Source organism: Vulpes vulpes, chromosome 6 (genome assembly GCF_048418805.1).
Source record: "Vulpes vulpes isolate BD-2025 chromosome 6, VulVul3, whole genome shotgun sequence".
Classification (NCBI taxonomy): domain Eukaryota; kingdom Metazoa; phylum Chordata; class Mammalia; order Carnivora; family Canidae; genus Vulpes; species Vulpes vulpes.
The window spans coordinates 40250270-40267914 of record NC_132785.1 but is presented as its reverse complement, the minus strand read 5'-3'; the positions used below and the strand labels follow the sequence as shown (position 1 = coordinate 40267914).

Sequence of the window (17645 nt, the reverse complement as noted above, 5' to 3'; positions counted from 1 at the left end):
TTCCCATACAAATAACTAAAACACTGGGGGAAAAATCAATCAGGTAATTTTGAGTTGGTTGTTTACTTAGTAAAATTTATCAATATTTCAATTAACATACCCATGGTGCTGTGATAATGCTTATTCAGTTTCCCTAACACTGCTCCAGGTAGCAACTCTAACAATTTTAGTGTCTATACTGTTACATTCAAACAATAGCCTTATTTTTCAGGTGAGATTATATATATATATATATATATATATATATATATATATATATACATCCTCATGTTTCTACTGTTACTTTTCATACCTGTTTTTAGTGACTTTCCAGTAATAAATATAGATACAATGAAATCATTTAAGATATAGATAGGAACAAAAGTCAAGTAATAAACAATGGGTGATAGAAACAGAAGTGTGGGATCCCTGGGTGGCGCAGTGGTTTGGCGCTTGCCTTTGGCCCAGGGCGCGATCCTGGAGACTCGGGATAGAGTCCCACGTCAGGCTCCCGGTACATGGAGCCTGCTTCTCCCTCTGCCTATGTCTCTGCCTCTCTCTCTCTCTCTCTGTGACTATCATAAATAAATAAAAATTAAAAAAAAAATTTAAAAAAAAAAAAAAGAAACAGATGTGTGAGGTAGGAAGGTATAATAATATATAGTCAGAAATAGAAACAGCCGTATAGATCACTGTATTGTGCAGAGTTTGTCTGCAGATGTCTAAGAAAGTCAGGCCAAGCCAAGAATATTCAGGCTTGTTGCTAAAATATTGCTACCAAGTTCAAATTCAACTCTCAAAACCTAGCACCATAATATGTGAAAATTACATTCCAACCAGAAGCCCTGAAGGTAGTGGAAATAGTACATTAGTAAAAAGAAAAACAAAAACATTACAAACACAATAAATAAAGAGTGACCTATAAAAATTACTTGTCTTTCAGTCAAACTGTGTTTTGATGTGTTTGTCACAATAAAAACTAGAAAAAAAACATGAAATGTTTTCTTAGATCATGAAATGAATGAATCTGATGGACAGACTGGTTTAGTAAGATAGAAAAAAGATATTCTGCCATCTTGATGGAAAAAAGATATTCTGCCTGTGTCAACAATTCTGATTTTGACATAGTTGTTACTGAACTGTTCATTCTGAGAGTAATTGACCAACATGTTCCATTGTTTCTAGAAACCACCCTTTATTATAAGAGAAAGACCATGTCATCAGCATAGTGTAACTAAGAACATGCTCATTGTTTGGCTTCTTACAGATAGAGGGTACAGTTTCAGTTGACCTAACTATGCTTACGTGTAAATTAAAACAAAAAAAAAATGAGGGAGTGCTCCTACTTTACTCTACTGTTTGCTGTGTCAAATTCTCAAGACTTTTGACACACACACAGAGAGAGAGAGAGAGAGAGAGAGAGAGGCAGAGACACAGGTAGAGGGAGAAGCAGGCTCCATGCAGGGAGACCAATGTAGGACTCTATCCTGATCTCTGGGATTCTGACCTGAGCCAAAGGCAGATGCTTAACCACTGAGCCACCCAGGAGTCCCAATTCTCAAGACTTTCATACTATTTTTGTCATTGTTTAAATGGTAACTAATTTCCCTGTTTAAGATTATAATGCTCATAATACAATATGTGAAAAATCCATAAATGTGTAAATCTTCTGAGTCCTCTCCCTAACTCTTCCTGTTCATTCCATTTTTCCTCTCCCTCCTTCCTCTCTCTTCTCCTGTCTCTATTGTCTCTCCCTTTCCTATTCTCTTCATGGAGCAAGTAATCATCACGTGTGGACTTTCCAGGCAATAGAAATAATTTTAAAAAATTATTTTGGCAAGAGATAATATTTTAATTTTATTAGTAGTGATTATAGAACATGTATTGTTTCAAAAATACCTCAAATAGTTGAGTAAAGAACTATCAGAAGTGCAATAACAGTGGCAGAGGGAGCAATTTGTTCTGCAGTAGTCCAGACTAGAAGCCATGGGATATGTGGATGAGTTGGCAAATTCCAAATTTTGAAGGAAAGTAGTACTATGAAGTTACTATAAAATGCCCCCAGTTAAAAAAAATTAGTCATGATTTCATTCCCTCCAAATATTGGAAATTTGGAGAGAATGAAATCATGACTCATCTTGGTTTCAACTTGAATTTCAGTCATTATTTAATAATAATTGCAAATTTTGATAAAATATTTTTTAAGCTCTGACAATTTATAGGCAACCAGACTGTTTATGAGAGTACCTATTTGTTTCAGCCTCAAAATAGCAAATGTATTGACTGAATATTTTGATGGAATGATAGGATAATGATTACATCTTAACATTGCTTTAATGTACATGAATATGATAAAAGAATACTATGAACTCCTATATACCAACAAACTGGACAACTTAGAAGAAATGGATAAATTACTAGAAACATACAAGCTACTATGATGAATCATGAAGATATAGAATCTCTGAACAAATTGATTACTAGTAAGGATATTGTGTCAGTAATCAAATGCCTCCCAACAAGCAAAAGTTTAGGGCCAGATGGCTTCATTGATATATTATGCTCAACATGAAAAAAAAAAGCCAATCCTTTTCAAACTCTTCCAAAAATTAGAAGAGAAAACTTTTCCAGGCTCATTTTATGAGGCTAACATTACCTTGATAGTAAGACTAGTCAAGGTCACCACAAGAAAAGAAAATTATAAAAAAAATAAAATAAAATTATAGGTCAATGTCCCTGATGAGCATAGATGAAAAAATCCTCAACAAAATATTAGCAAAGCAAATTTAACAATACATTAAAAGGATCACACACCATGTTCAAGTGGGATTAACTCCAGTGATGAAAGGACAGTTCAATATCTGCAAATCAGTGAATGTGAGATACCACATTAACAAAATGAAGGATGCAAATCATATGACTATTAGGACACAATTCTCCATGTGTCTCTCACACTCCTTTATGTTTAGGCATTTACACCAATTTGCTCAGATAGTAAGGGCAGGACCTCTGTTCTCTCACCAGACACCATTTGCTCATTTTCCAGAGTAATAAAAATAACGTTTCTTTCCAGAAGGGAGGAATGGGAAGACTTGCCAGTAGCTCACTTATAAGTTTGGAGGTTTCTTGAACTCAGTGTTCTACAGCTGCCACACAAACCCACTGTGTGCGTGGCATCCACACAATCTAGTTCTGGATCCCTCCCAGTGATTCAGGGGAGGGTAAAAATGGAACTGATATGAAGGAAGCTCATGCAGCATGCTCTGCCATGAGTAATAAAGCCTTTTGTCTCTGATCCAGGTATCTATGTCTTCTGTGAACCCAAGACAGATTAACTAGAAAGCTTTCAAGCAGATGCAATTTCAGACTCCTCTAAATTCTTGACAGTGACAAACTCCCTGAGGAGAAATGAAAAACATGGTGTGGTTTAACCTTAGGCATAGAACAAGCATAAAAGGTGGCGGGGTTTGGGGTGAGGGAAGCAAGTAAGAAAGAAAGGCAAGAAACTAAAGATACCAACAGATCACAGGTCACCTCTGTAGAGTTCTTGTCTGTAAAAACTTGGTCACTCTAGTTCTTGATGCTTAAATAGCTATTTTATGCCTTTAAACCCATTACACTGACATTTTTATCTCACTTTTCTATTTCTTACAGGAAGTATCATTCTCCCATAAGCTTCTCCATCCTACTTGATATCAGAAATCATTAGGGATTAAATTAGAAAGTTAGTAATAGAAAATTCCTTAACTTTTGAAAAACATTCATTGAAACTCTACAATATGCGTCAACCTAAAAATGTAAATAAAGGGGAAGAAGACATTGAGGATCCTTCTGAAAAGGAGGAGCAGAGAAATGGGAGATTATCACATCAGATACAGGATTTTATCATAGAGCTATAGTAATTAAGACAGTATGGTACTTGTACAGCAATTAACATATTGATCAATGAACAGAAAGAGAAAGCTCTGTGAAAACCTACACATATATGGAAAATTGGAAGTTGCAGAGGTAACTTCTCAGATTAATTGAGGAAGATGGTAACTGCATTAGGTCTGAAATATTCATTTATCATAAGTCACAAATAGTTCATAAATCACAAATAACTCCAAAATCTACTTCACACATGTGTTTTCATTTTTATTGCAAAATAAAATATTTTAAAATTTTGTTAAGAAATATTTGGACCTTCGGGTAATGAAGTATTGTTGTAGTTTTTAAAACTATTCTTAAAAACTGAAAATTTGACAAAAATTCAGATCTAAATTTTGGATATTTTTGGGTATTAGTAACATATAAAGAATATCTACAAACAGGTAAGAAAGTCAATCAACTCAATATAAAAACAGGTAAAGACATGCACATGATTCCAGAGAAGAAAAACGTTTACTAAATAATTTTATGAAAATTTACTCAACTTGGTTACTCTTCTGGGAAATCAATCAAGATCTCATGGCCACTATTTCAGACATTATTTTGTCAAAACTTGAGTTTTGATAATGTAGTTTTATTAAAAATTTTTGAATTAATTGATGTTTTAACATAAAGGGATATTTTCTTGCTTATGTATTTGTGTATTTTCTCTTCTCTCCAATGCAAGCAAATATCATGAAATTGTGGATTTTGTCTACTGTGTTTAATATTGCATTTCAGATACTTAGGGTGCTTTGCCACATGAATACATAAATATTTATCAAATGAAAAACTATGAAATAACTGTTGAGTTCCAAATATGAAAGATGATGAAACAGATATTTATACTTATCTTCTTTTCCTTTCCAGTTTTTTAGTTTGATAGTTTTTAACAACTTCTGCTTTTAAAGATTTATCATTTTAACACTTCCTTCTATAACAATAATATATGCAGTTACCTTCATTTAGGTCAGTATTCAATTTACTAATGTGCATGCCATAGTCCTTTGCTACCATGACTTTTTCATCGCATGAATATTATTTAAAGAATAAACACCATTTTGATTCATTTTGGAAGGCTCTGACTTATGTCCATAAAATTTATTTATTTATTTATTTATTTATTTAAGATTTTACTTAAGATTTTATTTATTTATTCATGATAGACACAGAGAGACACACAGAGACACAGGCAAAGGAGAAGCAGGCTCCATGCAGGGAGCCTGATGGGGAACTGGATCCTGGAACTCCAGGACCATGCCCTGAGCTAAAGGCACTCAACCTCTGAGCCACCCAGGCATCCCCATGCAATTTATTTTAATTCACCTTTTAAAGAATAGCTGATAAATTCTGTATTTCCCAAGTTGGTTTTCTTTCTCCTGGTTTCTTCATCTATAGCATATTTGGCAAGGGTCCATTTGACTATAATATTTATAACAGTGTATAAATATCAAATATAATTTTACCATGTACCAGACAATATTTTAAGCACTGAAACACATTCATTTAATTTTCAGAACAACCATATCAAGTACTACTATTATAACCAGAAAACAAAACACTAACGGATCAGTTACTGACAAGCTGGTTGCCCCAAATGTACAGTAAAACATCTCGCTGAAAAATGATGCAACCATAATTTTTCTATTTACCCCAATGGTCTGTTGCCACTCTGTATTGTCTTGGATTCAGGAATGTGTCCATAAACTGCTTACTATTTCTAACCTTCTCTGTTAGGATTATTAGAACAATGTCATTAATTGGAATTTTTTTAAATAAATAACTTCACTTGGTGTTAAAGATTTCATTGTTTTTGTAGCTATTTGAATTATTTGTTTTGCCATGTGAGATGCCTTTGATGTGATGTAATGATTCTTTATTCTTATTTTTTATTATTCTTTGCTAAGTATAGAAGACTATAAGCGGTAGAAATTATCCTGCCAAATTCAACGAGGATTCCTCTGAATGACAATTTTTCAGTCAGTAGTGGGAAATATCTTTCAAACTTCTAATATATTATCATATTGTATTCTTCTACCTAGCAAAGATGTAACATGATTTCTATTTTTTGTTTTTATTTCTATTTTTCAATATCTGGAATTTACTCTTTTGAACAATTTGTCTTAAGCAATCAGAGTGGTAGAACTGGAAAGCCCAACTTTCTTTTTCAAGCAGCCTTGTCAGTTGAATTCCTTGAATATCAGGAATCAGAATAGATGGTCCAAGTCTCGTTGTGATAAAAGTAAAATAGATGTGTGCAAGAGTGGATCTCCATCCTTGGTAAGGTCCATAGCATAGTAACTAATTTCTGCCTATGTTTGATTCTGAGATTTGAAAGGTGAAAAGGCATGTGAACATTCTGAAAGTAATCAACTGATGCCAGATTGTGTTGAAATATTCTCCATTCGCCCCAAATCCTCTATCTTATCCTTCTCCTCTGTATAGTATGCTCCAAGACTTTTATGGGTTACATAGAGTCCCTCCCTTATTCTTTACTTTCAACTCGATTCACATAAAGAAATACCAAGAGAATATGGTAGGGAGGAAATACCAAGAGAATATGGTAGGGAAGCAATTCCTTTTTTAGGAATGCAGCCACTATATATTTATGAATGTATTCCTGCTGTAAAAGACATTTATGATACTTATTTATCAATTTAAAAATACATTAATGAGATTGGTTCTGTGTGTCAGGTATTTATAGTCTTGAATAATTTTTTTTTAATTTTTATTTATTTATGATAGTCACAGAGAGATAGAGAGAGAGGCAGAGACACAGGCAGAGGGAGAAGCAGGCTCCATGCACCGGGAGCCCGACGTGGGATTCGATCCCGGATCTCCAGGATCGCGCCCTGGGCCAAAGGCAGGCGCCAAACCGCTGCGCCACCCAGGGATCCCTTGAATAATTTTTTGGAAAGTAGATGGCTGAATAAGACTGGGTATCACCTATGAACATGTCAAGTTTATCATCTACTAACTACAATGAGAACATCTTATGAAAGACAGAGTATGGAATTTCAGGCATTATGAAGTCTAATGCACACTTTGTTTTATGGATCTTAAAAATAATTTTAGAATTTTCTCACTTGAATTTTTAGTGAGACTTAACTTGATATACTGGAATTTGTTTACTTAGCAGATTTATGTAATTTAATACAAACATATATTATCATCTATATGAGCTTATTTCAATATATTTACATACACTAAGTTATGCAAATACTAAGAAATATAGTTAATGATAATAGTTTCTATTAATTAGAAGTTGAATCATTAAGGAAATGCCCTGTAGTTTGTAAACTGGGAAATTTGCTTTTTTTTTTTTCAGAATGCTTAAAAAAGATGTTGAATCGTAAAATTTGAGCCTCTTAATTTCTTAAAATTGTAGAGTTCATGGCATATCCTCGCAGGTCAAATTCAAAGAAGCTGATTCTATTTAGCCCTCTGGAAGAATACTACATTAATTAGTGGTGTCCTAATTAAGGTTGCTGGTGAGAAGGGCAAGCTAATTAAGTTATAGCAGCTTCTTTTTCTTTACCATAAGTGAAGATACATCATTTAGCCTGCCCTGGTTTAAATGTGAAAAAAATGTTAATGTTTCATATATTCTTTAAATTATTTTTACTTTGACCTTAGCTTCCTTATTTGATGGATAACTAGATACACAAAAAATGTTCATTTTTTAAAGAATAAAAGAGCAAAAAGTGGTATCAACTTTCTAGTAAATATAGTACCAATCAGGTTAGCAATTTTCCTTTTTTTCTGATTTAAAGTATACACATACAATTGGTGAATCTGCAATATATAATTCATAGAACTCGTGTTTTCAAATAAACTGCGTGAAGATGAACAACTTTCATATCCATTCACATAAACTTAATTCTTTTTTCTCAGAAAGTGTTTACTACTTGGTGGACCATTTTTTTTTACATATTAAAGTTTGATTTAAGTTTACCTCAGGTTCTGTGCAGGATATCCCCAAGACTTGTAAATTATTATTATTTTTTTTGCAATGCCATCACTGTTTCATACAAATCACTTGTCAACTTAAATTTGCCTCTAGCCTCTGATGATAAGTTTTCAAAGCTATGTGGTTTTCTATGGTTCTCCCAAAATTCTGCCTGCCTATCATAAAACTTCCAAATGATGTTTTGGTGGTGAGTAGGAAGTTTTTTTTTTAATTGAAAATTCTACAAACTAAGGTCTACATTTATAAACAAACAACAAATAAACACAAAAATTAATGTAAAGGAGAAATTGAAAACTAGACAGGCAGATCACAGGTTGAAATAATTCAATGTGAAATTATTTATCCTTGGAAATTGAACACTGTCAATACTTTGAAATGGATAAATCAGAATTTTTGTCTTAAAAGAATTTTGGAAATGCTTTAATATTTAAACAGATCACTACAGTACAAGCATTAGCCTGGCTTATATATATGAAAAAGTCAAACAAACCTAAGTAACATAACCATGTAGAATAAGATTTAAAAGCTACACATGTATTCATAAAGTATCTGCCAAAGTGAATTAGCCAAAAAGTAGAAATGATAAAATACAGCTGTGTCTCTATTTCTTGCAATAAGACATGTTAGGTATCTGTTAAGATAGCATATAAAAATTCTGGGGAAATATGACAAAACATATATCTAACTCTCTGCCCCAAATTTTATGAACACATTCAACCTGAAGATGCAAGTACAGATTGATAAAATGAGTCATATAGTTGTTTTTGCTTGAGATTGTTCGGTTACTTTGGTGATGTGCTTACATGGCTCTCCTGACATACAAGACACAGAACGACTAGATAACAATCCACTTAGGTTATTAAACACTACTGGGGACATGGAAGATGGAATGAGGGATAAACCTGGGTCCTGTATCCCCATATCAGAGCAACTACACTCCTGCTTGACATGGAGCAGGGAAGGCAAGTGAAGGAAAAGAAAAGTGTTAAAAAATAAAACTTCCACAATTGAAATAAAGATAACATTTCATTTGCTATGAATGAAAAAGTAATTGAATGACTATGAAACTTGTTAGTTACTGCTGAAGATGGAATTAAATTATCATAAAATAGTTCAGAATTTCACTAGAACCAGAGACCTACATTTTCAGAAAATATGGATGAAATATTGATATAAAGGGGAAAAGAAGACTTTAATACACTTTTAATTGGTGTTCCAGGTGGAGGAGAAAGAGGAATTTTATGAAAAATAGCTAATAAGTGATAAAGATGTACTAATCATGGGGGAAGAGTAAACTTAAAGTTTAAAGGTCACACATAAACATATTTTAAAACTGAAGAACAAAATAAGAAATAAAATATAAAATATAAAAACATATTTTGAAGGTAAGTCAGTTTTTTTTTTCTCTTTCTTAATTCTCTTTGCCTATACTTTTTTCTTAGGATTCTCTCAAAAATGTAGAATCACCTTGTCAATTTCTACAAAAATTCTTTAAAACTTTTTCTAATTACTTCTTTGACTCTTAAAAAATATTGGAAAGAACTGTCATTTTAAGAGCATGGAGGTTTTCAATCCACAGAGAGGAAATATCATTTATTTGGTCCTTTAAAATTAAATTTATTTATTTATTTTGCCTTTAAAAATTTTAAACACAATGTTTTATAGGTTTTAACATGCAAGTGTTACATTTATATTGTCATACCTATCCCTAAATATTTCATATTTTGATCTTACTTAAATGGTATTTTAAAATTTCAATTTCCATCACAGTTTATTCCTAGTATATAGAAATATAATTGACTGTTACATATTGATTAAAAGACAGATAAATTGGACTTTTGTCAAAAATGAAATTTTTGTACTTCAAAGGCAGGATCATGAAACTGAGAAGACAACCTACAGAATGTGACAAAATATTTGTAATTCATGTATTGGACAAGGGAACTGTATGATATATAAATAACTCTTTCAACTGAATTATTAAAAGACACATAAGCCAACTAAAAACAGCAAATGTGGGGGATCCCTGGTGGCTCAGTGGTTTAGTGCCTGCCTTTGGCCCAGGGCATGATCCTGGAGTCCCGGGATCCAGTCCCACATCAGGCTCCCTGCATGGAGCCTGCTTCTCCCTCTGCCTGTGTCTCTGCCTCTCTCTCTCTCTCTCTCTCTCTCTCTCTCTCTCTCTCATAATTAAATAAAATCTTTAAAAATAAATAAATAAAAACAGCAAATGTGTGAATAGACTTTTCTCTAAGGAGACATACAAATGACCAAAAAGATTATGAAAAGATATTCAACATCATTAGTCATCAGGGTAACACAATTTAAAACCACACTAAGGTACCATTTCACACCCACTGGGATGGTCATCACGAAAAAAAGTGTTGGTGAGGATGTGGAGAAATCAGAACCTTCATGCACATGGTGGGAAGTAACATGGAACAGAAACTTGGGAACACAGTCTGGCAATTCACCAAAATGTTAAACATAAAGTAACATTGACTCCAAAGTAAATCCACTCCTAGGAATATACTCAAAAGTAATAACATATTTCATTACAAAAACTCCTACAGAAATGATCATAGCTACGAAATTTGTAATAGCCAAAAGTAGAAAATAATCTAAATGTCCAAAAACTGACAAATGGATGAACAAAGTGTAGTTTACCTATCTATAAAATGGTATAGCATTCATCCATAAAAATAAATGAAGTACTAATACATGCTAAAACATGGATGAACCTTGACATTATTATGCTAAGTGAAAGAAAACATACACAGAAGACCGGAACTTATATAATCCCATTTATATGAAATGTACAGAATAAACTAAACTATAGAGACAAAAAATAGACTAATTATTTAGGGCTGTGGTGAGGAAATTAGTTATGGGATGATAAGTAAAAAGTCCAGGGTTTCTTACAATTTTTTTTTAAATTTTTATTTATTTATGATAGTCACAGAGAGATAGAGAGAGAGTCAGAGACACAGGCAGAGGGAGAAGCAGGCTCCATGCACTGGGAGCCTGATGTGGGATTCGATCCCGGGTCTCCAGGATCGCGCCCTGGGCCAAAGGCAGGCGCCAAACCGCTGCGCCACCCAGGGATCCCCTAGGGTTTCTTTCCAAGGTGATGAAAGCATCTTAAATTAATTATGGTGATGGTTTCACAAATACGTAAGAGTATATTGAAAGGTTGTTGTACACTTCAAATGGGTGAATTGTCCCTACATGTGAGTTGTATTTCAATAAAGCTGTTATAAAAAAAAAAAAATCACATCTTGGGATGCCTGGGTGGCTCAGTGGCTGAGCATCTGCCTTTGGCTCAGGTCATGATCCTGGGGCCCCCTCTGCCTCTCTTTCTGTGTTCCTCATGAATAAATAAATAAAATCCTAAAAAGAAAGAAATCACATATTAAGAGAAGCTAGAAAATACTCTCCTTTGTTTTCCACTATTTTCTTTACTTATAGACCTATTTGTTTCAGGAACTGCCTTTAAAAGTTTTGCAGAATAATTTTCTTACAAATTCCTAGAGCAAAACATAATAAATAACTTATTTTTTTCAAAGTTACCTTGTTTCAGAGGAATTTTTAGGTTAGTATTTGATATTATATTTAAGCCAGACTTTTCAATGTCCCTTTTATAAGAAGAGATTCTTAATTAAATTCTGTATTTCCTAGTGCCAGTAAAAATGCATATGTAATTTTTTAACAATACAAAGACTGAAGACATCTATTAGTTTAACTGAAATCTAATAAGGTGGTTAAAAATTCTTTGATTACAATAAATCAAAAATCTTTAAATTGTAGATATGTTCAGCAATGTAAACTAACTCTTGTAGAATATTAAAATGTGTTATAAATCAATGTTTAAGTTTCCAAGTTTTGAATTTAGTCAAATGAGATTTGTAATGTGGTATTGTCAAGTATCAGTGATGTGATTTTATCAGTTAGGTGCTCCATCTTCCAGTTTCCTCAGGTAAAATGGACTGACAATATCTCTTCCTTACAAGGACACATTTAAGATAACTCACGTTATATACTGTATCCTCAGTTTTATTCTCTATTATTATTATTGGTAGTATTAGTATCAGTATACATTACAAACATATAGTATAAATGCCCCCAAATCTATACATTTTTTATAAAAACCTTGCTTTCTTAAATGATTAATGCCACTTTTTGGAAATCAAACAATTAAAATACAATTATTAATATCATGGTGTCCTATAGGGCTCCTTGTTCAAAAGACTTAATCTGGATTAATTTGGACTTAATCTGGGTAATTGTTACTTTGAATCATAACATATGAAACAGCTATTATATAAATAATATTTAAGAAACCTATTTTATATTTCCAATTGGTACCTTTAATTAAAAATGTTTTCCACAATGTACCTTAGTGTCACCAAACACTTGACATATTTGGTGACAATATGTCAACCAAATATGAAATATTAATAAATATTAAAATATTTATTTTTGTTCTAGGCGAAGTCAACATCAAGAGAAATCAGCAGTTAATGTATCACAGTACTTCTCTCTCAAATACTTACTGGAAAACATTTTTCTATGTATATTCTAGAGAGAAATAATTATTCACATAATCCATTATTTTTCTTCCTGGAGGCTGAAAGCTCATGTTTGTGTTTTGCTTATTTAATTATTTTTGTGGTACAGTAATTTATTTGCTATTAAAACCCCTCACCCTCATTAGTATTTTCACCTTGAAGGAGAAAATGACTGCTCAAACCAGGTAATTTTGCTTTAATTTTTAACAAAGGGGAAGCTTCAACTATTTTCTAAAATTAGATTTGGGGTCAGATGTGAATTTCATCTTTGCAATATTTTCCTGTAGCCCCAGTGGAACAAATAATAGTTGGTTAGACAGATGCCACAAGTACTAAGTCAATTATTTGATTTTAAAAATGATATTCTCCAGTGTCTTATGCTGCAAAACAATAGAAACTATAGTCTAGTTTACTTATTTTTTTATGGATTTTATTTATTCATTTGAGAGAAAACGCATAAGTGGGGGAGGCAGAGAGAGGGACAAGCAGACTCCTAGCTGAACAGGGAAGCTGACTGGTGAGACATCTCAGGACTTCAAGATCATGACCTGAAACAAAGGCAGATTCTAAATGGACTGAGCCACTCAGGGGCCCCTGAAACCATAATCTAGTTTATAATTGAGCTGAAATCTCAGTGTGCAGACAGGTGTTGCAGTGTCATACTCACTGTCAGATATCAATGGAGGTCAACATAAAGAAGACAAGCTAAAATTCTAGAGAAATTTTTGCATGTTTATAAAATGGAGCATTATATAGATAGATGATAGATAAGCAGATGCTATTTAAACTGTCCTACATTTTCACCTTGAAGTTCATCATAGGCAGAGGAATTCAGCTTAAGAAGGAAACCAATAGTCTGGCTAGAGATTTGCCCAAAAAAAGAATATCCAAGAGTGACAGTAATGCCAACACCACTTGTAACATCACTATTATATTAGATAAATTACAACAAATATAATCACTCAAGAAAAATATTTGATTAAACTATCTAGTCTTCCTTATGTAGATATCCTTAGTCCCTGAGAAATAATAAAAGTAAACTTTAAAAAATAAAATTTTTATTATTTTGTTAAAATAACAAAATAAATCTACCCAATATTAGCATATAGATTGCGGAAGTGAGCAAAATATATCTATATTGATCTATGCCTCTATATTGCTGCTTATAGGAATGTATAAAATAATAGATAAGTGAAAGATATTCTACGAAATCAATAGCACATTTTTATTTAAAAAGACAAAGAAGGACATGGACATATTTATTAGGTGACTTAAATTGTTTTATTAATAAATGAAAATATGGATGCATAGTAAAAATTTGAGTTCAAGTTTTCCAGGCTTCATAATAGAAACATATTGGTACAGTGTAAATGTAAAAGATATTGGTCATAGAATGATCAAGAATTGAGAAGGATGACAAACATAAATATAGATAGCTCTATAGGCTTGAGATCTTGATACACAAGAGTAATTAACTGCAGTAATTAAGGGCACAGATACTAAAACATGCTGCATTGGTTTGAAATTAATTTGTGCCCTTATTAAGATAGTAACCTTGGACAGGTGACTGAATTCTCTGTGATTCAGTTTCCTCAAATTTAAAGTGACCATGGTAATAGTACTTATATCATGATAATGTTTGAGAATTCAGTTAGTATAATAAAGGACTTGGAATGATGACTAGGACCAAAAAAAAAATGTTATGTGTGTGTTGTGTGTGGTTGTTCTTGTTGAGATAACCTATGGTAATGAGCTGAATTATAGAAAGCTGTGGTCAAAGAGCAGGATGCTGGGTAAGAGATCTCAGAAATAAAGCAGTTACTTGCTGCAGACAAGACCCTGAAGGGATTCTACTTCCAAATAATGCAGAAAATTATCTTGCTCTTAAGGTAATCAAATTAACGGTTGACGCTTTTAGCTATGTCATATTTGATGATATTTTTCTGTTAATGGCATGATTTGGAATAAGGAAATAACAATTTTAGTTGACTATTAAAGGTTTGGGGGTAGCCCAGGTGGCTCAGAGGTTCAGCACCTGCCTTCAGCCCAGGCTGTGATCCCGGACCCGGGATCAAGTCCCATGTCGGGCTCCCTGCATGGAGCCTGCTTCTCCCTCTGCCTGTGTCTCTGCCTCTCTCTCTCTCTCTCTCTCTGTCTCTCATGAATAAATAAATAAAATCTTAAAAAAATATTTTGATGGAAGGAGCTTCTAGATTACAACATGTATGTAAAGACTGTAATAAAGGGAAATTACATATGACCTAAAAGAAAATGCGGCATTGCAAGAGTAGCAAAGTTTCAGTTAACGTGTGAATGGAAATGTGGATGCCACTAAGTCTGTTAATATTGTGGCAGAATTTTCATATGTCATATGGAAATACTAGGTAGGATGGAGAATAAAATCAGAGTGGAGCTCAAGGTAGTGAAAATGCAGCAGATGTATTCTGAGCAGTGGTCTTAATTGGATTGGATTGGATTGTTTTATATGCTGGTTGGTGTAACTTTAGTTAACCATAATGATGCAAGTTTCACAAGTGCTCAGATGGAAGAGAGTTTTAGCTTTCAAATGTTGCCTCAATAGATTTTACTACCTACAGAATATTTTTCTTTATTTGCAAATGCCAGGAGATATCCTGGGTGTCCTGAATTTGAGGGGTCACACAGTATTGGAGGACTGGATTATATGAGATTCATAGAAAATGCTAATGGGATGAACTGAATTACTAAAAATGTAACCAAAGGCAATAATATTCCCAAAAGGAAGAAATTTTATTATGAGCTAAATGGGTCATATATTCTTGAGCATTTGCTTATATTCCCTTAATCATATTTTTTCTAACAGATAAACATGTAATGATTTTTGTTTGTATGCATTTTTATCAACATTCCCTTCCTTGAGTAGATTTGAAGGAGAAAACAATGCTTATTTTTACTTTAAGCTGCTACTATATGAATTGTTAGGATCATTTTTTCTTGTAGAAATGTGTTTATTAGTTTTGGGCAGGTGGGTTATAGTAAAATGCTTTAGAAGGTATGAGAACATACCAGGAGTCTGTATTGTTGAATAAAAATCAAGTATTCTTGAATTATTGACAAATTCTTAGATACTAATTTAGAAAAGGTGCATCACTAGACCAAAACAAATAAACTGAAGAGTTACAGAATAAAAATGAAATTGCAAATTCTCCTCTTTTCCAGCTGAAACCATGGAGGGTGCAGAAGAGAAGAAAAAGAAGGTTCCTGCTGTGACAGAAACCCTTAAGAAAGAGCGAAGGAATTTTGCAGAGTTGAAGATCAAGCGTCTGAGAAAAAAGTTTGCCCAAAAGATGCTTCGAAAGGCAAGGAGGAAGCTTATCTATGAAAAAGCTAAGCATTACCACAAGGAACACAGGCAGATGTACAGAACTGAGAGTTGAATGGTGAGGATGGTGAGAAAAGCTGGCAACTTCTACATGCCTGCAGAACTCAAATTGGCATTTGGATCAGAAGTATCAATGGTGTGAACCCAAAGGTTCGAAAGGTGTTGCAGCTTCTTTGCCTTTGCCAGATCTTCAATGGCACCTTTGTTAAGCTCAGCAAGGCTTCAGTTAACATGCTAAGGATTGTGGAACCATATATACAGCATGGGGGGCCCAAACCTGAAGTCAGTGAATGAATTGATCTACAAGCATGGATATGACAAGATCAACAAGAAGTGAATTGCCCTGACAGATAACACATTGATTGCCAGATCTCTTGGTAAATATAGCATCATCTGCATAGAGGATCTGATTCGCAAGATCTATACCATTGGAAAATGTTTCAAAGAAGCGAACAACTTTTTATGGCCTTTCAAATTATCTTCTCCATGCGGCAGAATGAAGAAAAAGACCACTCATTTTGTAGAAGGTGGAGATGCTGGCAACAGGGAAGACCAGATCAACAGGCTTATTAGAAGGATGAACTAAGGTATCTACCATGATTATTTTTGTAATCTGGTCAGTTAATAAATGACTGCTTTCAAATGGAAAAAAACAGAAATTGCAAATTCCTGTTTTTTTCCAATGAAAATACTGTTCTACATCATTTTTGTTGCTGCTAATTTTTAGTATTAAGTTTTAAGAGGGAGGAATGCTTTTACAAGAACTTCCATGTAGAAATTATTTCAAGTAAGTGTTATTCTTCTATGACATAAGTTAGTCTATTGCAGGAAATAATAGTGACATTCAAATACTAAGTTTGTCTCCAATAGAAACATTAAAACCATTATATTTTCCTTACAAAGTCAACTTTGATTAAGTCACTTTAATGACAAATCTAAGCCATGACTGCTGAGTTCTGGGAACAAATTTTAATCGGATTTTAAAAAAGAGCTATCTTGTTATATGTAGAAAATGAATTAAATAAACTTAGGTACCTACTTCCATTTTAGGAAGTAGATCTCCATTAAAAACACAATAGAAAATATAATTGAGAGTGCTGTTCTTTGTGATAGATACTTTTAATGTCCAAATTCCTATTAATGATAGCACTTAACTATGATACTGCACTGAAGACAATACAAAAGGTAAATTGTTTTCTTGAGAGACCAATGTCTATTTTGCCATGAGTTGCCAATGATACATTATATGACCTTAGATAAAAACATACTGTATTTCTTTTGAAGAATGAAAGAATTATATATTCCAGGTTAAAAAGTTTCATGTTACTTTAAAAATATACAGCAGCACTCCTGTTGTTTTTTTAAGGGTCACATTACTGGTACTAATATTGTAAATTAGCTTCAGAGTCTCAAGAATTTGAGGGACCCCCAGGTGGCTCAGTGGTTGGGCATCTGCCTTTGCCTCAGGGCGTGATCTCAGTGTTCCAGGATCAAGTCCCACATCGGGCTCCCTGCGAGGAGCCTGTTTCTCCCTCTGCCTACGTCTCTGCCTTCTCTCTGTGTCTCTCATGAATAAATAAAATCTTTTTTAAAAAAAAAAAAGAATTTGGGAAAACAAGAAACTTTGTGCACTGTAGGTAGCAGAGGAAACTATTTGCTATTTTATGGAAAATAGGCAGTAGTTAGTGGAAATAAATATGTGTATGACCTATAGACCAAGCATTCCACTCCTGTGTATATCTGAAAAAAATTCACAAACATTTATAGGATTACATAGTCTAAGATGTTCATTATGTGTTGTTTTTTTTTAAGATTTTATTTATTTGAGAGAGTGTGAGAGAGAGAATGAATGAGGGAG

The 17645-nt window shown here is 33.3% G+C and overlaps 1 pseudogene; it reads left to right on the top strand.

Annotated features, from left to right (window-relative positions):
- The first annotated feature begins 15632 nt into the window (after nucleotides 1-15632).
- Nucleotides 15633-16426, top strand: LOC112923740 (large ribosomal subunit protein uL30 pseudogene; annotated as a pseudogene).
- The last annotated feature ends 1219 nt before the right edge of the window (nucleotides 16427-17645 follow it).